General features: G+C 40.6%; 1 protein-coding gene across 6 annotated transcripts in view; it reads left to right on the forward strand.

Annotated features, from left to right (window-relative positions):
* Positions 1-23,412, forward strand: part of dlgap2a (discs, large (Drosophila) homolog-associated protein 2a) — a 132,590-nt gene that overhangs the window by 52,750 nt on the left and 56,428 nt on the right. Inside the window, exon 1 of one of the 6 annotated variants that reach the window (XM_086147954.1) lies at positions 9,500-9,565. The exons of the other annotated variants lie outside the window; for them this stretch is intronic. The gene's annotated coding sequence lies outside the window, so the exon portion shown is untranslated. Of the gene's footprint in view, positions 1-9,499; positions 9,566-23,412 lie in introns of those variants that run through there. 6 annotated transcript variants of the gene reach the window in all.

The raw sequence follows: 23,412 nt of genomic DNA on the forward strand, positions 1-23,412 counted from the left end.
ATGACGTGTGATGGTGCCCGTTTTTAAGAATAAGGGGGATATACAGAATTGCAGCACCTATAGAGGGGTAAAGTTGATGAGCCATACAATGAAGTTATGGGAAAGAGTAGTGGAAACTAGACTGAGGGCAGAAGTCAGTATTTGTGAACAACTGTATGGCTTCATGCCTTGAAAGAGTACTACAGATGCAGTATTTGCTTTGAAAATGCTAATGTGGAAGCACAGAAAAGGCCAGAGGGGGCTGCAGTTTGTTTTTGTGGGCCCAGAAAAAGCATATGACAGGGTGCCAAGAGAGGAGCTCTGGTATTGTATGAGGAAATCTGGAGGGGCAGAGATGTATGTTAGACTGGTGCAGGACATGTATGCTAGCTGTGAGACAGTGGTACGATGTGCTCCAGGGGTAACAGAGAAGTTCAAGATGGAGGTGGCATTCCACAAGGGATCAGCCCAGAGCCCCTTCTTGTTTGCTGTGGTGATGGACAGGCTGACAGATGAGGTTAGACAGGAATCTCCATAGACCTTGACGTTTGCAGATGACATTGTGATCTGTAGTGAGGGCAAAAAACAGGTTGAGGAAAGTCTAGAGAGGTATGCGCTGGAAAGGAGAGGAATGAAACATAGTCACAGCAAGACAGAGTATATGTGTGTGAATGAGAGGAACTGGGGTGGAACGGTGAGGCTACAGGGAGTGGAGATCAAGAAGTTTGAGGATTTCAAGTACTTGGGGTCAACAAGCCAGAGGAACGGAGAGTGTGGAAAAGAGGTGAAGAGACGGGTTCAGGCAGGTTGGAATGGTTGGAGAAAAGTGTCATGTACTATGCAATAGAAGACTATCAGCCAGCATGAAAGGAAAGGTTTACAAGCCAGTGGTGAGACCAGCAATGCTGTATGGTCTAGAAACAGTGACAATGATGAAAAGACAGGAGACAGAGATAGAGGTCGTGGACATGATGATTTTGAGGTTCTCTTTGGGAGTGACAAGGATGGATCGGATCAGGAATGAGTCCATCAGAGGGAAAACACATGTTCGATGTTTTGGAGAGAAGGTCAGAGAAGCCAGACTGAGATGGTTTGGTCATGTGCAGAGGAGCGATAGTGAATATATTGGTGGACAGATACTGGAATTGGAGCTGCATGGTAGGAGGTATAGAGGAAGTTCAAAAAGAAGATTTATGGATGTACTGAGAAAGGATATGAAGTTAGTTGGTATGAGACAAGAGGACACAGAATAAGGTTAGAGTAGGATACAATGAATAGAGTTTGATGGAGCAGGTTGATTTGCTGTGGCGACACCTGAAGGGACAAGCTAAAAGGAAAAGAAGTCATGCTTTCATTTATTGTATGTAAAATGAATTAAGGACATAAAATTCAAGATGTGACAAGTGTTTATTGTCACATATGCCGTGTAGAAACATGTTTCCCTGTACAGTGAAATTCCTACTTTGCTGCCCTCAGTTTACTTGGGTATGTCCTGATGGGAAGTGTGTAAACTTCTTCATCTTCAACTTTTTCCATCTAGCCCTATTCTCTGTATCATCCTCTTTCACACCAACTACCTTCATATCTTGTCTCAATACATCCATAAATCTTGTTGTTGGTCTAGTTGGTGCGAGAGGGGAGGATAGAAGAAGAAGGAGAAGGTTTTAGATTGAAGGACCATCCTGATACAAACCTCTGCTTTTAAGTGGGCTTTAGACCATCTCAAGCAGAACACTGATTTGTGCCTCCTTGATGCTGCCTTCAGAAGATAGTGAGTTATTACATTGGAACATGCAGAATTTTGTTACGCCGGGGAAGTATCAATTAATATTAATAATTCTTTGACTTGTTTATGAAATGAGCCACTACCCCTCTAACTGTATGAAATAAAAGGTGACTGGACCCGAAAGAATGAAGATGAAATAGAGGACATAAACATAAGCTAACTTTCAGCAAACACTCATCGAGAGTTCTTAAAATGCCCAGTCCTGTAGCGAGTGGAATCAGAGTTATGTTCAGTACCTCGGAATGGGTGAGGGGGGCATTGAAATTGATGAGCTGGTCTCAAATATAAAATTATTGGAAAAACAAAATTACTCCACTCACCTTGACACTGACAGCACAACTTTTAGCCCCAAAATAAAATAATCAGAAAATGGCAAAACAAACCAAAAGTAATGTACTTATTAGGGATTCAAATCAGTGTGAGTTTTTTGGTCTGTCCATCAGCTGATGCATTGGCTGGAGAGAGTATACTCATCATTTCTGGGCAAAGATTACCTGAACTTTTACCAAGACCCTGAATATACAGTATGTTACAAGGGGAATAGAAAGTAAATAAATAGAGAAAGAGGGTAAATTGAGGTGAGAGGTGCAAGAGGTGCTTGGAAGGGAAGGTAATACTCGAAGTTGAGCTTGAGCAGGCAGGATTGAACAGAAACTGGAAGTCTGATGAACAAAAGTCTTAACGGGGAAATGTGGGAAATTTGAGAAGATCATCATGGGAGAAAGCTGATCACTTTACAGTCGTGGTTAGATTATTGATTTCTTTTCTTTCAAAGTAAAATGTTTTCTTCTTTCCACAGTACTCCTCCCATACCACAACCAAGACCACAATTAGGTGGCATTTTTTGGCCGGGTTGCAGGTTGCAGTCTTAACATCAGTGCAGTTCTGTCCTAAAGTGGCTGGCAAGGGAATCATTTTTAAAATTTTGAAAAAATTTTGAAAAGGTTCTCCATAGATAAAAGACGATGTTATAAAATTACTGTGGTGGGATAAAAAGGGAGGAGCCTTAAAATGTTCACATGTGGGCTGAGCTCACCAATTGTCAACCACCAGCGCCCATGCCCAAAAAGTCTGTGATTGGAAAGAGTATAAACTGAAAAAAAAGTTGTGTCATTTTTCAAATTAAACCGTTTTTAGACTTTTATCATCATTCTGCATTTGTAATGCAGCAAATGTTCAGGTTGATTTTAATTTAGAAAAAAAGGTTTTAGGGTGAATGTTCAGCTTGCTCATCAGATACTTGGCTCCTCAAATCTCAAATCAAGAAATCTCAACTCAGTAAATGGAACCTTAAATATCCTGAACCATTGGATAGGACAGTCATATTTTAATTATCTAAAACTGATTACATTTTTTTTTTGTGGATAGCATAGATGGTAAATGGCATGGTCTATTACTAAAATTTAAAATCCTGTAAATACAAAAAACAAGGACGAGCATACCCTGCCTTTTTTTTCTATAGGTTTTCACAATTTATTTCCTCAAGTCACCTTGTTCATTACTTTTCCAATTACTTTATTCTTCATTTCTATTCCTTGTACTCCTTTCTTTCCCCTCCCCTACTCTGAATTACATATTTGGCTTTCTTTATTACTTCTCTCTTCTCACTCCTCTGTTCATGATTGCTACACATCCTTTCTGCTTCATCTTCTTCCCTAACTTGCCCCTCTCTTCCTCACCATCTCACTTTGTCATGAAAATACCTTGCTCGTTACCTCGCTCACTTCGCTGTGACTCATACTTTCAAGCCTGTGCTTACCAGAAATATTAGAGCTGATCTCTCTGCAGGGCTCATTACACTGTTTGGAAGACGTGCAGGACTTTAAAGTTCAGCCTAGTTAAACAAAGCGGAAGGCCACATTTTGTGTTCACTCACTGATGCCTTTCCAGTTAGAGCAACTGAGGGGAAATGGCACAGTGGTGAGTGTTTCTAAGCTTTTGAGTGTTTCTAAGCTTTTGAGATCTGAAGGCCCAGCCTTTACTCCAACTTTGCATATAAAAATCTGGGAAGAAACAGAAAGGGAAATGTAATTTCTCCGGGCAGCACCACCTTTAACATTTAAAGACAAGCCTGAACGACACATGTAACAGCTAGGCTCATTTATTGCAACGTAGCCTGGAGAAGGGAGCCATTTATTAAAAAAAAAAAAAAAAAAAGATGAACAATGATCCTGTAGGGGCTCGCGTACCTGAAACGATGACAGTATGTTGATCTTAAGGTAAATACTTCTTACCACACCTCCTTGGTGTAGGCTACTGGACAAGGTAACACTGGCAAACACCACAAGACGCACACTCGCAATACCACCCCAAGAGCAGTTAGAATTCTGAGGAAAATTTTGATTTCAATGGTAGGACAGTATTGTCACAAAATACTTTAAATGTGGTATTGTCGGTTGCATGCAAGCAGATCAGGTTCCCTTGTAAAAACAACAAAAACAGATCTGTTGATCTGAGGTTCACCACAATTTTTCAAGATCATCATGAACTTATCATAATAATAATAATCATCATAATAAGACTCAGTTTTCCCCAAAAGGTACATTAACACACTGCTCAAACTTTTACTGTAATATTGTAATTAGAGTCAGGCACAAATTAAATGAAATATAGCATTATTGATTATTCCAGACAGAGTTTGAATATATTGCATCAAAGTTATTTACTCATCTGCATATGTATTTCAAACCTCAGCTCTCATTTTTTGCATTGAGAGGCATCTTGGTTGCACAGATGATATGATTATGCCCTAATGAAAAACCACCATCCGCATGTTGACACTGTCCTCTATACAATTGGACAGCATGGATTTCTTATTCAAAGAAAACCATTTGCAATGTGTGTTGGCAATGTGAAGAAAAAGGAAGGCCAAACAGGCCAAGGTCACTGTCCAGTAGATGTGGTTTGCAATTAGGTGTGAGATGAGTACTGATTCAGTACATTATGCAACACAGACTTTATCATGCACTCTATGTCGCTTTGGCGTTTCAATGCACCTTGTATGACAGACAAAAATGGATGGTTTCTTTTGAAGTTGTATCCTTCATATCAGTGCAGTGGGGATGGTATTTCACAAAGCTGTACTTTCAGATTTGGGTGTTTAGATGGATATATTCTGAGGTCTTTGGCCCACAATTTCCCAAATCACTTCTCATCATGTACCAACCTTCTGTGCAGCAATTCAAAGGCCACATCAATGCAATCAAAGACTCAAGCGTTCTACTGGTCAGCATTAGATTGCAGAGTCGCTCTCCAACCTGAATAACCCCATAAGGTTTAATGGGCTCAGTGCTCAAGTGGGTGAAGAAATGACTATGATGTCCACATCTTTCCATTTCCAAAGCAAGAAAGAGACAAAAAAACAATTAAATGTCTAAGTATTGCATTTAGCACTTGGTGATGCAGGGTGAGAAAGAGTGCGACTCCAAAAGTAAGGACTTTACTTTCATCTGGCTTAATGCACAAGTTCAACAATCAGTCTTTTGAGATGATGATAAAGTAACCAGCTTCTTCGGTACCCCCCATTCCTCTCTTTGAGTCTATTATATTCACACAAAGTGAATTACACCTATTGTTTTACTATTTTATTTTTACAGAACTTTATATTTCTTTGAATTATTTTATTAACTCAAAGAGAGCCGAACGATAATATACGGGAAATATAAAAAATTGTGAAGAAGCATAATGAGGGAGGTCGCAAGAATAACATTGTGACAGATTGAATGCTTTAGGCGCTCCTTTGTGCCCATGGCCATCAGTCTGTATAAGAGCAGTTCCAGAGTAAATCCAACCAAGAAATAGCAAGAAAACATAGTGTAATGTGGCACTACAGGACTGTCTCAGAAAATTAGAATATTGTGATAGAGTTCTTTATCTTCTGTAATACAATTAAAAGAAAACAAAAATTACTTTTTCATGATATTCTTATATTTTGAGATAGGATTTTTGAGTTTTCTTAAGATGTAAGCCATAATCAGCCATATTAAAATAATAAAAAGCTTGCAATATTTCAGTTGATTTGCAATGAATCCAGATTGTATGATATTTTTGTTTTTGTAATTGCATTACAGAAGGTAAAGAACTTTATCACAATATTCTAATTTTCTGAGACAGTCCTGTATTTTAGACTGCGAAATAGTGGTAAAAAGAGAAAAAAAAAGCATAAATTTAACAACAAAAAGTAATGTCTGATCAGACTCTACTGCCATCAATTTACCCGCTGCTGAGTTACAGGCAATACCAACGTCAGTCAGAGATAGGAAGCCAGACACCCTCCCACAAAAGTGGGAAGGTGTGAAGGTACTGGTGGAAGATGCTAAGCAGACCTGAAAAAGTCTGCCAACACACAACAGGGCTTGACGATTCTGTTCTGCGGGTCTGAGGGTGTTCTAACATTATTAACTCCCAGGTGAGTAGCTGTCCAGGTTTAGGCTTTAATGGCTGTAGGGGGGATGTGTACACTTCATCCAGCGACAGGATTCTTTGGAAAGTGAGGAGAAAGCTTGACATCACTCCAGGCAAAACCGCAGACGAGCAGCAAGAGCACCCGGTAGATTTTGAACCAAGTCGGTGGAAATGTCAAGGAAGAATTCTGCTTCTACTCGCAGTGCTGACATTTTTAGCTCCAATTTGTTGACAATGCATCATTGCCAAATTGTCCTTTTCATTAAGAGCAGAAATGTATATTTCAATGCTCTTGTACCAGAAAAAGGGAAAAGAAAAAAAAGTGTTAGTAACAATTTCAACCTACGGATGTATACATTTCTAATTATCCCTTTATATGGTTGTGACTTCTTCAAATGTAAGTTGAAGCTTTTTGTCAATCTTATCAATATTGAACAAACTACGGTGGCTGGGGCTTGGGTATCCTTGCTCTTAAAGTTTTGAATGCGACACTAGTTGAGATTACCTGTCTTTACACTATCCTTGCATTTTCTCCTCCTAACTAGCACAGAGGTCTCAATGATGCACTTAAAAATGTGCACACCACCTAAAATAGAATATACTAGTTGCATGTGACCGCTTCTAACTTGATATCCATTTCAGTACATGAATTAAGACATCAATTTTTATTCACAACTATGTTCATATTCCTGTTTCCAGTGTTCTATGACAAGCAATGGCCGTGTTTGCATTTCTGATACAGTTAGTTTGTCTCTCTTGATGATTACAAAAAAATGTGGATTGTCAATGATTTTCAAACGCTGTGTGACTTGTTTTCCATGACACAAGAAGCTGCGTAGTAATGTTTGCCATTAGTTGTGTGCTATGTTTCCCTGGATATGTTCAAAAAAGTATGCAGTTTCTGAAATTAATGTAAAATAATGAGCACATAATAGATCTTGCACCTGCCACAAAAACTCTCCAGTAGCCCTGGTGATGATGATGATGATGATGATGATGATGATGATGATAATGATGATGATGATGATGATGATTAGGATGATGATAAGGATGAGGATGAAGAGAAGCAGGAGGAGAAGGAGGCAGTCATTATGGTGTAGATAAATAAAATATCTCACCCTTGCATTAAAATCAGAATGGAATGGTCTCTTAATTGCTGTTGTGACAGACATTGTGCATGTCTGTGCTAGTGTGTGTTTGCATGCATGTGTGCCTGCATTCATATGTGCAACTGATGCCAACTCTCTCTGTCTTATTCAAATAAAAATGTATTTGTTAACTACTTGTTAACTACTATTTGTTAACTACCTAACTACTTGAGCTAAATATTTCCTCGTCAGCTAAGTTGCTGCACACGGGCTGATATACAGTTTGCACAGTGCTTGAACTTGGCACTGATGTACTGGTCGATTGTATGGTTTGATAGTGGCTGCCCACCGAGTTAATACATTCTTATACATATTTTTTCCTGTCCAGTTTAGGTCAAAGGTCAGATATTTGACACTGGACACGCATCATTTTTTATCCTATCAACTCTTTTGATAAAATCTTCTTGCTCATCGGTCAATTTGATGCTGTTCATGGCGGTCAAACCAACTCACTCTGGGAGTTCATCTTGCTACTGTCTCACTTGAAATCACATTTTCTCTTTAATCAAGTAATCAAAACCAATGACATGCACTGGGGTTTTAATACACTGCTGCTTTGAATGCAGTTTGCAGACAGGTCTTCCATCTGATTGTAGGCTGATTTTTCATCTTTGCGAAAGGGCCAATGCACTTTGGATGAACATATTAAACAGTAGCTTGACTTTTTTTTTCCTCTTTTAACAGCTTTCCCCCTCACATCTTTTTTAACATCCTTATTTTTTTAAACTCAAAACCACATGTCACAATATTCTGCTTAATTAATTATTAAAAGAAAACAAATTCCTGACTCAAGCTACTAATATAATGTCATTTTGAACATTTACTTGTGTAGTCCACTCTACTGTCAGCTCTTTTCATATGTCAAGAGGCTGGTCTCAATGGAGCCCCAAAGATATTCATCACTGCTTCCTATTGAGATGCTTGCGATTATACCAAACCACAAACTCATCCTTCTGTATATAAGCACTGCATTGACTTTTGATTATGATCAAAGTTTGATCAAAGCTGCACTTTTATTCATGAAGGCTTAATGGATACATTGCTTGGCTAGCCAAGTGTTAAACAGGGTGAGAGGGTTTTAGATAATGTGCTGGCTTGCCGGTGAATTGTAAGCAATCCATTGCTGTGTTTAGATAAGACTGGGTATGCATAAGAGTGATGGTTATTGTCAGTCTGCAGCATGGGTACTTTTTTCACAACCACCTGAATTTCCATATTATGATCCATCTCAGAACACGGCCTGTCGAAACAGCTATCTCCATTTCAATTTCCCATTGTTTTCATTGTTTAAATCTCAATTTTCCTTAATGCTGTCGTCACTGACTCATACCATTGTCCTGCTCATAGAATAAGAAGGGCAGTAGCTCAATGACACGCGACAGAATAGTTATTTAAACTTTGTTTATTACTTGATGAGCTTAAACAGCTGGAAGTTGAAGAGGAGCAAATTACCTTCATGTAACATGGAGACTCAGTCTCCCATGGCCTCTAGCAGACTTTTGCAATTTAATAGAATCAGGATGCAGCAAATACAACATAGACAATCTCAGTGATTATTGACTCAGTTCAAGACTTTGTAATTACTACCAGACAATGTGTCGCAATTTGACTATTTCCTGCCACAACAATCTTATCATCATTTTTTGGAGAAGACAACCCTTTAGGTAGATATTGGCCATGGTTGGGTTCAGAGAGTAAAAAGGTTCTTGGAAGTGTGTAACCAATAAAACATGCACTTTTTTAACATCTGGTCCAATTACAATCAAGATATATTCATCCTTTTGATTAGTGGGACATAGTTTATGTTTTGCCAGTCATCAATTGACTGCTCTGCCTGCAGCTCCTTGAGCTGTTTAAAATCAAAGCAATTCAGGTGGAGATCTTGAGCAAGTCAGATGGATTTCTCATAGTTCAGATTTCATCGCCCCAGGACTTTGTACCAACATCAGAAGAATACAGTACATGCCTGAAGGACCTAACAGTCAGCTGGGAAAACTGAATGGTGCAGAGTAAGCCAACCTGTTATCTTTTTTAGCAAAATGTAGTTCTGACACTAAAGGTTTTTACATTGTGCATTTTTTTTATTGTAAAACACACAAAACAATTCATAATTCAATTGGTATGGCCCATGTTCTGCACCCACTTCAACAGATTTGCTCCCAAACTGTTTCTCCACCCACAGATGTTCAACAGAGGAAAGTCTGCTTCAGAGACAATATGTCGATGGCACTGTCTTGAAATCCAACAGGTAATCTGGAGATCTTTTTTTTTTTTTGTATGTGTTTGATGACTACGTGAATGATGTGTTACAGCTGTGTGAGGGTGTGAAACAATTGTTTAGGCACTTTGCAGATGGATCCAAAAAGTAGGACGTTGACTCCTTTTGTTATTGCAGACTGTGTTCAAATCTGTGTTCCTTTGGTGGCAGGAAAAATCTCGGGACATAAAAGCTAACCGTTTAAATCTGTTTTGTGCATGGTAACAAACACCTGTGGAACGTGAAAGTAACCTCGCATCAGGAGGGTTAATAGTGTGTACTGTGCTTTCACCTCAAAGGGCCTTGCTTATCTGAGATCTCATAACCTCTCAGTGTCTGGGATGGGGATCCCAGGAAGCATTATTTCCACACCCAGCTTCTTAATGGGTCACTGCAGGTTAATCTCAGTGTCTGAAAGCTAGGCTATGATGCTGCGAATGATGGATGCATGCCATGACTCATAGCTCTATCAGACATGTTTACGGGAATGTAACACACCATTTTGCTTTCCAGGGCAACAGTCACATGTTGGTTGAGGTTGTCACTAACGTGTTACAAATTTTGTACAAGTGGAACACTTTTGTTGAGTGCTGGTCTCTAACTGCACGTAGCTTAGCCTAAGTGCTCTTTGAGAGTGTACGGCATATTGAAATCACGTTCACTTCCAAACCCTACACTCTGCGACAGTCAGCTCCATTTAATGGTTATTCTTAAATCCAAACCATCAATCACTGCTGCCTTCAGGGGCTGTTTTTGCAGGTTAAACAACCAGCTGTATTTTCAATTGGCATCCAGAGGGGTTCTCTAAAAAATATTTATATCCCTCGACCTGCTGCTTATCTAGTCAGCTTGTGAATAGCTTGTGAATATCGGACAAAAAAAAAACCTGCAGACCAAAATGTTTGATTCATCTTAAAATGATTATCTGACAGGATAGAGGAGATTTCATTTTACTCTTGTTATACAGGTTAGATTTATAACATATTTATGTATGGTCATATGATTACTATGTAATTCACTTGTTTGCCATTTTTGCCCTGAACAATGAAGTAAACTGCTAAAAATGTAGAATTGCACAAGACAAAAGGCAATTTCCTACTGTCATAGAACCTTTAAACATGTTCTATGACAATTGGAAAATTTCCTTTTTTTCTGATATATGATTCACAAAATGCTCACCTGGAAAAGTCTTCCAGGTGTGAAAAGCACTCTTCTCTCCAGTTTGACCTTAAGACCTGACCCCTGAACCTGCCCAGCATTTAAGGTGAAAGGATTTGTTAACATATTGAGGAGCAGGGTGGCACACCAGAGTTGGGGTTTCACTTGTAAGATTTTTAGGTCGGCTTTTAGTCGCTAAACCTCTCCATCATTATACGGGTTGTCAGGGTAGCATGAGTTCAAGGGTAAGTATGTGTTAATCCACCCTGGGAGCAATCCAAGAATCAGGTTATGCGTGGCTGAAAGGTTTAATGAAGGCCACCTCCTCTGTACAGTGATGGTTTGGTTTTTCCTGTGACAAAAATGCCTTTTTTCCCCCCCTCACTCAATTGCTCTGTTTTTCCTGTCAAGATGAGCACTCTGCATTGCACTTTATTTGAATGAGCATCACTTGTCCTTTAGGTGTAAGCGGACAGCTGAGTCCTGACTTAAGAAATTTGGTCCCCATGCTGAGACAATTTACCATGACATGCATTCATTAACACACCAATATGCCATACTTGTCATGATATTTGCACTATTCTGCTCTTATATTTCCCACTGCTTATTGTTTACATTCAGTTTCATGTCCCTTGAATTGTTCTTAAGAGACATCTTCAGGCAATCAACTGCCTTTTAGTTGGTAATGACAAACAGGTTACTGATGCATTTTGATTATTTGAGAGAAAATCTTTCAACCACATTTGATGTAAAAGTATCTTAGAACAGCTAACAGAGGTGGCAGTTTGGTCTCTGCTGGGACTGACATCCTATTAATCACTGATTTAATTTGAACCTGCAAATGCATCTTGTTCTCTTCTCAAAATGTGTTCAAAATTATTATTGTTATTCCTTCTGTGATCAAATGTTATACTCCCTGGTTGTAAAACAGATTGATAACGCTAGGAAATCAAATCTGTTTCCATCATCAGCGTGGAAAAAAAAATTATATTAGTACAACTGAACTACGGTGCCATCTTAAAATCAAATCACCATCTCCGACTCCAAGCAGAATATTATTAGGTATCAATTAGTAGAAAACTGACTGAAACAGATTCACAGCACGTTTCAGATGAACCCTGTTAATTCATGCAAAACAACATTAATCCAACATAAGCTTGGCTGGCTGCATGCATTTCACCTTGTCTTATGTTAATTCCTCCCCGGACGTGTATCATTTTTCATCTCCCTGTTAGAACACAGAATGATCCAGGAGAGCGTTTCCTCTTCCTCATTCATAGAACCATACCCCTAGTGTTTTCATCTGTCACTCCAATGATTCAAAATAGCACTGTTATCATATCACACCATATGACAAGAGCAAATGCTGCACCCCAGCACATTTTGTGTCAACTCCAAGGGAGGAGGCTATTAAAAGTCAACAAAAACTCAAGCCTCCACATTTCCCTGTTTGTCTTCTTCATTTGCAGCCTAGGTTGTGGTTAAGTAATTGATTTGAGTCCTTTATTTTACTCCCACATACAAATTAAATACATGAGTACCTTGAGTCTCAAGGACAAAGCGTTTTAGGCCAATCAAGAGGCAGTGGGATGCAGCAATATTGTTAACGCCCTTGGGGACTTGTCTTGTTGGATGCGGAAATTAGCGAGGGATATTGCAGGCATTTCATGTACCTCTAAGGTTTGGGGAATTTCTCATAATGCTTCCCATGACAATGCATTTCTGAAGCCTGTTTCAGTCACAGTTTCCATAGTAACTCCCCTGTGACTTTGGTGGTGACAGCCCTGTATTGTACTTAGGTCCTATCTTTGGTAATGGCTATCACATAAATAATACCTTCTGATTTAAATGAATGGACACAGTCTTTAAGTATATGAAGTACTTCCATTTTCTTTAAAATATCATTCATAAAATGGATGGATTGCAAAGTAAAGCTTGTCCAATCAGAGAGGTTTTATGGTTTTCATTGCAGTGAGGGAATGGATTTGGACTTTTAAAGTTATTTACTTTCAATGCTTCAACATACCCAAAAGTTTAGAATTATGAGTTGTACATTATAAATGCAGTGACATCATTAAAAACAGCAATTGTTGGTGATACCATGATAAAAAGAGACCCCCAGTTCAAAGTAATTACTGTGATTTTCAATTCTTATTATATTGGATGAACAAACAATAGTGACTTTGATTCTCAACACATATTATGTGTCTAAATATAATCAATGTGTATTGATTTTTATTACACCTTGCAAGAGGAAGATTTTCCTGGTTTCTTCTATCATACATTACAGAGATATTTACCTTCAGCGCTCAAACTCATGAAGCTATTAAATCTAACCTCATATTTAATTTCCTGCAATGAAATATCAAGTTTTATTTCACAGAATTACATGTTACATGTTCTTTCTTGACAGGAAGTCAACAGTTTAGAACCACTCACTTTCGGGCTGATAGACTACTGATAGACTACTGACTGATGTGACAATCAATTCCAATGCGCTACCAATGGCCTGAAGCAAAAACTAATACCCAATCTTTGTCACCAGGCAACCTTTCAAAATTTGAAGAACATGTATAAGAGACTTGGTGGATGAAGGGAATAGCATTTGTTGGTATAGGTGCTCAAATGTCTCTCAAGTGTCTCCTGTCGGAGCAGTTATGATAGATTGCTTCAGGAGCAATGTTGAATTTTAGCCTGTTTCCCAATACCTTATAACAGACTTTTTTGTGGGGAGGGTGTGTGTGTGTGTGGGGGGGGGGGGGGTGCGCGTGCGCAATGAAATAACAGGTTATTTGTGTCTCTGAATTAGTGAATGTCCATGGAGGGGATTCAGGTCTACCTGCAACTGACTGCAGTCACGCTGGGTGCAGAGGCGGGGGCAGCCTCTGCAGCAGTCCAATGCCTGCAGGACAGTCATTAGATTCTCTGCCTGCATAGCAAAGGTTGCTCTTCTGATATCAGTGGCCTTTTTGTCAGAGGAGCTGTTAACAGTGCCTGTCCGAGTGGACACATTTATTCCAGGAAAATCCCTTCAAAGACATGAAATTCCTTGACTTGTTTGCTCCCTCACCACTGTAATAGCAGTGCATTTGCACAAATGTTCCACTCCAGCTTCCTCCTGAGAGAAACGCTGGGACCAGTGCTGCTTTTGCTCAAAAGAGCTGCCAAACCGTTAAATAAATGACTCTAGAAACATGTTTCTCAACAGTTTAGCCTAAATCACTCAGCTAAAATAGCTTTGAATGCAGATTTGATGTGTGCCTGATGGGACTTCTGTTTGTTGTTTGTTGTCAAGCAAAAACCAGCTATCACGCTTATTTTAGCGGGGGGTGGGGGCATGTAGTTATTCAACAGTTTTCTTTCTCTCGTAACTACCATCACAACTATCTCTGTCTGTCTGTCTGTCTGTCTGTCTGTCTGTCTGTCTGTCTCTCTCTACCTATTTTATATATATATATATACACACACACACACACACACACACACACACACACACACACACACACACACACACACACACACACACACATATATATATATATATATATATATATATATATATAAAACACATATATACATCCATCCATCCATCTTCTACTGCTTATCCTGCACACTCAGAGTCGCGGGGGATCCTGGAGCCTGTCCCAGCTGTCATCAGGCGAGAGGTGGGGTACACGCCAGTTAATCGCAGGGCCACATATATAGACAAACAATTCACTCACTCATTCATTTGGCGCAATTTTCCAAATTTTTCTCATTAACCTGCATGTTTTCGGACTGTGGGAGGAAACCGGAGAAAACCCTTGCAGAGAACATGCAAACTCCACGCAAATATGTCCCCTGGTCCGAATCGACCCAGGGTCGTTTGTGTGGCTGATGAAGCGTGAACCACTGCGCCATTGCGCGACTGTGACGCCCTATAATATTTATGTCACCTTGGACATGGTGAAGGTCAGTAGTTTATGGTCCACATAAGCTGTGAAAGAGCAACCTCTTTTTTCCAGCAGAACCCATAAATGATGGGTTTTCAGGAGCAGGGCCAGCAACTCCCGATCAAAAGTGTTGTACTTGCGCTCGCTGACTTGCAGCCTCCAGCTAAAAAATGCGAGTAGTTGCCACGTGTTTTCCACATGCTGTTCAATCCCCCAATGCTATGTCAGACGCATGAGTTGTCAAAGCAACAAACATAATGGGTGTGGAATGGGTGAGGAAGGCTGCATCAACGAAGGAGTGCATAGCCCTGTTAAAGAGCTGGACAACATTTGGAGGGATTGTCCACAGGGTTGTCTGCCTTCTTAAGGTGCAGAACCCCGTAAAGTGGCTGAAGGAGGTGGGTAGCACAAGGGTGGAAATGGTAATGTAGTGGATATTGGGTGCCTGTGTCAATGGGCATTGTCGTCATCATATGTGACTGATTTTCGCCAATTGCTCATAACTAAGACTCTTTTAAAAAGCACGGCAGCGACTACTCCAAGGTGTAGTCAAGGTGGCCGTTTGTTAAAATCTCCAGCAGTCTGTTTGGCCCGCAGAGATCTGCCCTTCATGGTAAAGTGGAAGTTTGCTGGGAGTCTCATCTGAGTTCCAGGCTCTGTGGCTTTTCTTGGCAGTGATCTCGGCCGATGTCAGGGTTTCCAGTGGGATTACCACCATTGTTTCTTTTTCCTTTTTTTATTAGTTCGTGGCATGTTCTCCCTACCGCAGATGGAGATTATGGCCATCGCAGTGTGTGGTATGTCGCCGTTCTTCCTATCTTTGTCCCAGATATACTTCACTACATATGTATATATATATGTATACATACGTGAATACTTTTACAGGACTGTCTGCGGAATATTGTGAATATTGGAATATTGTGATAAAGTTCTTTATCTTCTGTAATGCAATTAAAAAAACAAAAATTACTTTTTCATGATATTCTAATATTTTGAGATAGGATCTTTGAGTTTTCTTAAGATGTAAACCATCATCAGCAATATTAAGATAATAAAAGGCTTTCAATATCTCAGTTGATTTGTAATGAATCCAGAATCTAGGACATTTTCGTTTTTGTAATTGCATTACAGAAGATAAAAAAAAATTATTACAATATTCTAATTTTCTGAGACAGTCCTGCATATATATGGTGAGTTTTATAAAGAATTTACCATGCCCAATAACTCCTGCAATGCCTAGACAAAGGTTCAACAGGGAAATTGGTGCCACTGCTTGCCCTTAGAAGGCAATGGGGCTGCGCCTTGTGGCAAAATGCGATGACCCAAGAAGTCAATCACTGGCAGTCCAAACTGACACTTTGCTGGGTTGACTATCTACCATGTTCGCTTTGACAACCGAAAACCCAGGTAAGGTGCTTTTCAGTCAATGGGCTGGCCATAAATATGTCATTAAGATAAACAACAGAAAGCCAAGGTCATGTAATACGAAGTCCATCAGTCTCTGAAAGGTTTGATAGGTGCTCATGAACTCAAAAAGCTTAAATGGGGTGATTATTGCATTCCTGGGCTTGTCCTCTTCTCTCACGGGACCTTATGATAAGACCTTATGAAGCCATCTCTTTTTCCTAAAGGCTAATGATGTGTAGGTGTAGAAGGTGGAAAATAATGCAACAAGTATGATGTGGTGTTCAAGGCTGATTATCTGTCATCACACATAACTTCTGACTATTTCACCCAGGAAAACTTGATCTCTCAAATGTACGAGTTTTCAATCCATGTGTGTACCATGTGTGGGGAATATTTCGGTAAAGAAATCAATGTGTGTATGCTGTCAATATATATTTTCGAATAGTGAGGCGCAGTCTCACAGATTTCATGTGAATTGTAAGTACAGCCCTATAGTTTGAAATAACATCGTATTACTTTTAACTCTACTGTAAACCTACAGCAATACATGCAGTATGCCAACCACTCTGACTTTCTAAATCAGTTTTGGTCATCTTGCAAGGGAGAAGAAATGGCTTGTAGATCAGAGTCGGGAGACAATGTTGCAGATTAACCCCAGGGTATAAAAATCAAAACGGGAGCTATGTCGGAATAACATTTGGAAAAATTTTATAAGTTTGGACTGTCATCTATCAATTTCCTGTTATTCCCAGCACATTTTTCTCGATGTCTACATGTCTGTCTCTATCTTGCTCATTTTGGCATTAGATAACAGGCTGCAGCTGGATCCAGTCCAATCCAATCCAAGGCCAAATACAAGGCCATGTTTTCCATGTCTCCCGTCATCCCATTGCAGCTGCTCTGGTTGGATCTGGGGGCACACGAAAATCTTTTGGATTATTATTGGGGTCATGTGGTTTGAAAAGTGTTTGATCTCTAGGATTCTTTTTTTTTATGTTCTCTGAATGGCCTCTTGGGTAGGACTCAAGTCTGTGCACTAAAATGTTATCCTTGCAGTAATTAAATGCTCCATATCAGCGTTACTCATGTCCTTCCTGTAAGGTAATGCACTTCATTTTGAGAGATTCACAAACTTTGGTGCGATTAAAACCAGGCAAAATCTTTTAACACTGTAAATGACTGTGGCTCAATTGTTCCAGCTGACTTTGTAGAAATAGGAAGAAACAGATTAGGGTCTTAACTTCACTGTCAGTATCACTTCCACTGCACAAAGGTCATAACAGTGTCCTTCTGCCCTTCCCTATTATTGCTGCTGTGCTCGTTGGAGGGGCTGTCAGAGCCCAGAGGAAAATTCCATTAAAAGGGAGGGGATATCAATTGTCTTCTCCAGAGTGAAGACTGAGGATACTAGAGGAGCCCTGGGACATATGTATAGGGTTTCTAAAATCTCATCTCTGATGGGAGGGTTTTTTGTGAACCTTCTAGTCAAGAGGAAAGTAAAGTTTGTCTCAAACTGTTGACACAACCCTTGTCAGGGAAGAGGTCCAGATGTCAGGAACTTCCTGTTTAGCTGCTGCAATATTGGTTCTTTAAGCAGTGCCTTTTGACAGTTAGTTATTATTTTCCATGCAAACAACAACTAAGCCTGAATGCCTGATTCTATTTTATTTACAACTCGGTAATTTAACAAAGACACACGGGATGGAATACTTTAATAAACTGTTCTGAGGCTTGCTCCAAGAAGTTGACTGGGCACGCCTTCACCGTGACTGTTACAAAAGTGTGAGGAGTAAGTGAGATAAACACTAACTGTGGCAGAGTTCTACAATCAACATGATTTATTCAACAGTTGATGGCTATGCTGGATTGATTGATAGACAAGTCACAAAAGAAAGTGCAATCAACCATACTTGTTGTGAGTTTCAGGTGGTGGGCACTTCTTAAGTTGGTATATTTTATAGCTATTGTAAATAAGAGGGTTTTTTTTTTAGTCTTTTGGTGGTTTCCTCTGAAAAGTTTGTTGGTCATGTGGGAAATGATTAGAAGATTGCGAGACAGTTTTGTAACATTTTATAAAACACAGCGTGGGATGATATAACCGATGTGAGAGGATGTGCATTTTCAAATCAAGCAAGTGACAATTTACACAAGTATTTTGTTCAATTTAGATACAAAAGAGGGGCAGCACAAGAGCATTGAGCACTTGAGAGGAGTACTGAGCGCAGCACAGATAAGACACTCCATCATAAGCAAGATCACAATATTCGTACATATATTCTCATTTACACATACCTTCTCCTTATCTAAGTCCCATAACCTCTCTCAGCTAAATACTATGGCTGGCTCTGCAACAACTATATTGGGGGGATATAGAGAATAACTAAGGGAAGAAAGAAATAGGGGCATTTTACATTTGTTAGGACACCCTGCTAATATCCTAATTACATCTGAAGAGATTAGTGCACTGCAGCCTCAGGGTGGCACTGGCCATTGTCTCCCTGAGCCAGCTTCGGGGGGGGGACGGTCAGTGTCTCCCAAGACCAGTCCCAAGGCCGGATAAATGCAGACGTAACATAAACACAAAACTTTTACCAAAACATAAAACTCTCATACAGGACTGGTCGAGGCCCAGGTTAACAATGACCACTATTGATACTGATCACTTACAGGGTACCAGTGAAAATTGTGCTACAGTAGGTTAAAGAAGGAGAGGAGGAAGGCGTGTTTGGGAGCAGAAAGTGAAGAGGCAAGGCAAGAGTCTGGGACTGAGAGTGGGGTCTTTGAATATCAGGACAATGACAGGAAAAGGTAGAGTTGGTTGACATGATGCAGAGAAGGAAGGTGGATATACTGAGCTGATTCCTGATGGATTCCCACCTCCACCTTGACATACTCTGTTACCCCTGGAGCACATCGTACCACTGTCTCACAGCTGGCATACATGTCCTGCACCAGTCTAACATACATCTCTGCCCCTCCAGATTTCCTCATACAATACCAGAGCTCCTCTCTTGGCACCCTGTCATATGCTATTTCTAGGTCTACAAAAACACAATGCAGCCCCCTCTGCCCTTCTCTGTACATCTCTATTACCATTCTCAAAGCAAATACTGCATCTGTAGTACTCTTTCTAGACATGAAGCCACACTGCTGTTTCAAAATGTGACTTCTGCTCTCAGACTAGTTTCCACAACTCTTTACCATAACTTGATTGTATGGGTCATCAACTTTATCCCTCTATTGTTGCCCCTTATTCTTAAAAATAGGCACCATCACTCTTCATCTCCATTCTTTAGGCATCTTCTCACTCTCAAAAATCCTGTTGAACAATCTAGTAAGAAACTCTATCGCTGCCTCTCCTAGACACTTCCACACCTCCACAGGTATATCATCAGGACCAACTTCCTTTCCACACTTCATCCTCTTCAATGCTTACCTCATTTCACTTTTACTAATCTGTGCTACATTACATTACAGTCATTGAGCAGACACTTTTATCCAAAGCGACTTACAAAAATTGCAATTCAATAAGCAAAGATCCAAAGTACCAGTAGTTGTTATTCAGAAGTCACCACTCTACCAAATAGCCATCTCAAAACCATATACAGTACAAACATACATTCATTTCTTCATTTTTTTTTTTTTTTGGGGGGGGGGTGGTAAATGTGATTAGTGGGGTAGTGCTTGGTGAAGAGGTACATTTTCGTGGAGGGAAGGACAGGATCAGCTGTGTGTTGTCAGCATAGCAGTGGTAAGAGAAGCCATGGGAGCGAAGGACAGAACCAAGCGATGTCATGTACAGGGAGAAGAGGAGAGGGCCTAAAACCGAACCTTGTGGAACCCCGGTAGACAGTCTGTGTGGTTCAGACACAGCCCCCCGCCATGTCACCTGGTAGGTGCGACCTGTCAGGTAAGATGCCAACAGGGAGAGTGCAGATGCTGTGACACTCTGACCCTTGAGGGTGGAGACAAGGATCAGGTGGTTGACTGTCAAACGCGGCTGACAGGTCAAGAAATGTAAGCACAGACGAGAGAGAGGCCGCTCTCGCTTCCTGCAGTGATTGTGACACTGCAAGGAGGGCTTTCTCTGTCGAATGACCTACTTTGAACCCTGACTGAAGAGGGTCCAGGAGGTTGTTTTGCTGAAGGTAGTGAGAGAGTCGGTTAAAGACTGCGCACTCAAGTGTTTTTGAGAGAAAGGGTAGTAGGGAGACGGGTCTATAGTTTTTGACATCAGATGGGTCAAGTGCTGGTTTCTTGAGCAAAGGGGTGACCCTTGCAGACTTGAAGGCAGATGGGTAGCAGCCTGCTTGGAGGGACGTGTTGATGAGGTGAGATAGGAAAGGGGGGAAGGTCTGGTGCTATGGCTTGTAAGAGGGGTGAGGGGGCCTGGTCGAGGGAGCAGGTGGTCGGCTATGAGTTTGAGGACCTCGGGGGAGGAGAGAGGGGTGAAGTGGGGTAGGGTAGGCTGAGGTGGGTTAGGGAAGGAATGAAGAGGATGGGTTGGGGGAGGGCAGTGACTGGTGCGATGGGTGGGGAGGGGTGGTTGGCAGTGGAGCTAGTTGGATTGTGAGAGAAAGAGGATTTGATGTCATTTACTTTCTTTTCAAAGTAGTTTGCGACCACTTTATGGTCTACAATAGCCACCTCTTCTACCCTTGCTTCTCTTTCATTTTCCACATTCAGCAGCTCTGCAAAGTACTGTTTCCATCTTCCCATCACTCTTCTAGCATCTGTCAATACATTTCCCTCTCTATCCTTAATTACCTGGAACTGTTGTATTTCCTTTCCACCTTTATCTCTCTGTTTCGCCAACCTGCAGAGATCATTCTCTCCCTCCTTACTGTCCAACCGATAACTGTACAGGTCATCGTACGCCCTTTGTTTTGCCTTTGCTACCTCTAAATTTACCTTTTTGTTGTATCCACCTATAATCCTGTCTGTTCTCTTCAGTCCTCTCAGTGCCCCACTTCTTTGCTAGCCGCCTTCTCTGTATACACTCCTGCACTTTCTCATTCCACCACCAAGTCACCTTACCTACTTTCCTTCCAGATGATACACCAAGTACTCTCCTAACTGTCTCCCTGATAACAAAAGCTGTTGTTGTCCAATCATCTGGAATCTCTCCCTGACCACGCAGAGCCTTTGTCATTTCCTCACGGAAAACCATACATGACTCCTCCGTTTTCAGCTTCCACCACTTTGTCCTCTGCTCTGCCTTTTTCCTCTTGATCTTCCTTGTCACCAGAGTCATCCTACAAACCACAATCCTATGCTGTCTGGCTACACTCTCACCTACGGCTACTTTGCAGTCACTGATCTTTTTCAGGTTACCTCGTCTATACAAGATGTAGTCTACCTGTGTGCTCCTACCTCCGCTTCTATAAGTTACCCTATGTACCTTTTCTTTCTGGAAAACTGATCACTACGGTCATTTCCATCCTTTTTGCACAATCTATCCCCATCTGTCCCTCTGTGTTCCTATCCTGTATCCCAAATCTGCCCATCACTTCTTCATCCCCTCTATTGCCTGCATCAACATGCCAATTGAAGTCTGCATCTCTGGGGATATTCGGCATCTCTGCATCTGGCTCATTCCAGAACTTCTTCTCCTCAAACTAACATTCACCTACGGGGCCATAGCCACTAACAACATTGAGCATCATACATTCAATGTCCAGTTTCAGAATCATAACTCCTACTCCATTTCTCTTCCTGTCAGTACCATAATAGTGCAACTTAAAGCTTGCTCCCAAGCTTCTTGCCTTACCACCTTTCCACCTGGTGTCCTGGACACACAGTATATCCACTTTCCTTCTCTGCATCATGTCAACCAACTCTCTACATTTTCCTGTCATAGTCCCAACATTCAAAGTCCCTACTCTCAGTCCCAGACTCTTGCCTTTCCTCTTCTCTCTCTGCTCAGGGAGACACTGCCCTGTGCCCCCGCGAGGCTGGCCTGAGGAGAAACCGCCCAGTGCCGCCCTGAGGCTGGATGTCATTGATAACAGTTCAAAGTTATAAAAAGGCATCACCGCAGAATTCTCCTGAAACGCCACACTTTTAGTCCTGTATTTTATAAATGCAAGCTTGCAGACCACTGCTCTTTTTATGTCATTATTCTGATGATGTGTGTAACGTCACAAGATCACTCCCTGTGTGAGAAACCATGCAACATACTTGTCCTTGTGACCTCTAAAATGCTGACCCCGTATACAATGACATGAAAGTGCCTTTTTTTATAGCCCCTTTACAAAACTGCTTGTCAATCATTGCAAATGTTTTTCTTCCATTTTGGATATCATGTTTGACTAAAGACCAGTAGTCCATGAAGAAAAATATCATTGTTGTGAGAGTTTCCCACTCTTTCTGTGATCTGAGACAGTGGAATATTGCCTTGGCAACTCAAATGCTACTGGATTCAGATTCAAATATATGCATACATTTTACAGTGCAGTCACTTGGATGAACAAATACCAGTCTTCATAGCAATCTACACTTCTGTTTGTTCACATAATGTTTCATTTGTTAGTGAAATGTCATTTGGTTTTTCAATTGAACATAAAATGGAAAAAAGGAGAAAAAAGGTTGGTAGAAGCTGGAGAAATGCCCAGCTGTTTATGCACTGCCATGATTTGTGACAAAGATTCAAAATGATAAGTCAGAATAAATACAACACTGAGCAAGGAATTCCGATGCTAAGTGTCCCACTAAACAGGAAAAACAACAGTGTTATGGAGAAACAAAAAATAAAAACACGTCCAATTTAGAACAGGCTTTAAATGGAGCCAGCCCATAAATTCTCTCCAACAAAGCTGCTGCTCAGCAAAGATGGTAAATAATTGTTTATTTAAACCTGAATAAATATTAACTTTATGAAAATCAGGCTTTCAAAAACTAAATGAACTACAAGTACAAATCATTTATTGGCTCTCAATCCAAGTACATCTAGGTCAGCCTGACGGAGGGAGAGAGCCCCAAATCTGTCACTCAGTGTTGGGAAGCTTTCTTGAGCTTCATCCTGTTTATTTTGCAGAAGGCTGAGATTTCATGCCCACATGCTATGTGTAGTTGTGGCTCATCATACTTCACCACCACCCCACACAGTTGCATTGAGCTTTGTCTGTCTTACTCGTCTCTGAGTCACACCCTGAGCCTTTTCGATGTAAACTTGCAAATAGAACTTCCTTTGACACCGTCCATTCTGATTTGAATGAGTGTTTTTAAAGGCAAACAACTGATGAGCTTCTATGTTAGTTATTTTTTTCACCGATTCACAAAATAAACGGACTAACCAACACCAACTATGATCATCATTTTATTTACAGGAGTCTGCAGGTT

This window comes from Fistularia commersonii, chromosome 1, assembly GCF_037954325.1.
Source record: "Fistularia commersonii isolate RoL2024-O1a breed Wild chromosome 1, RoL_Fcom_v1.0, whole genome shotgun sequence".
Lineage (NCBI taxonomy): Eukaryota > Metazoa > Chordata > Actinopteri > Syngnathiformes > Fistulariidae > Fistularia > Fistularia commersonii.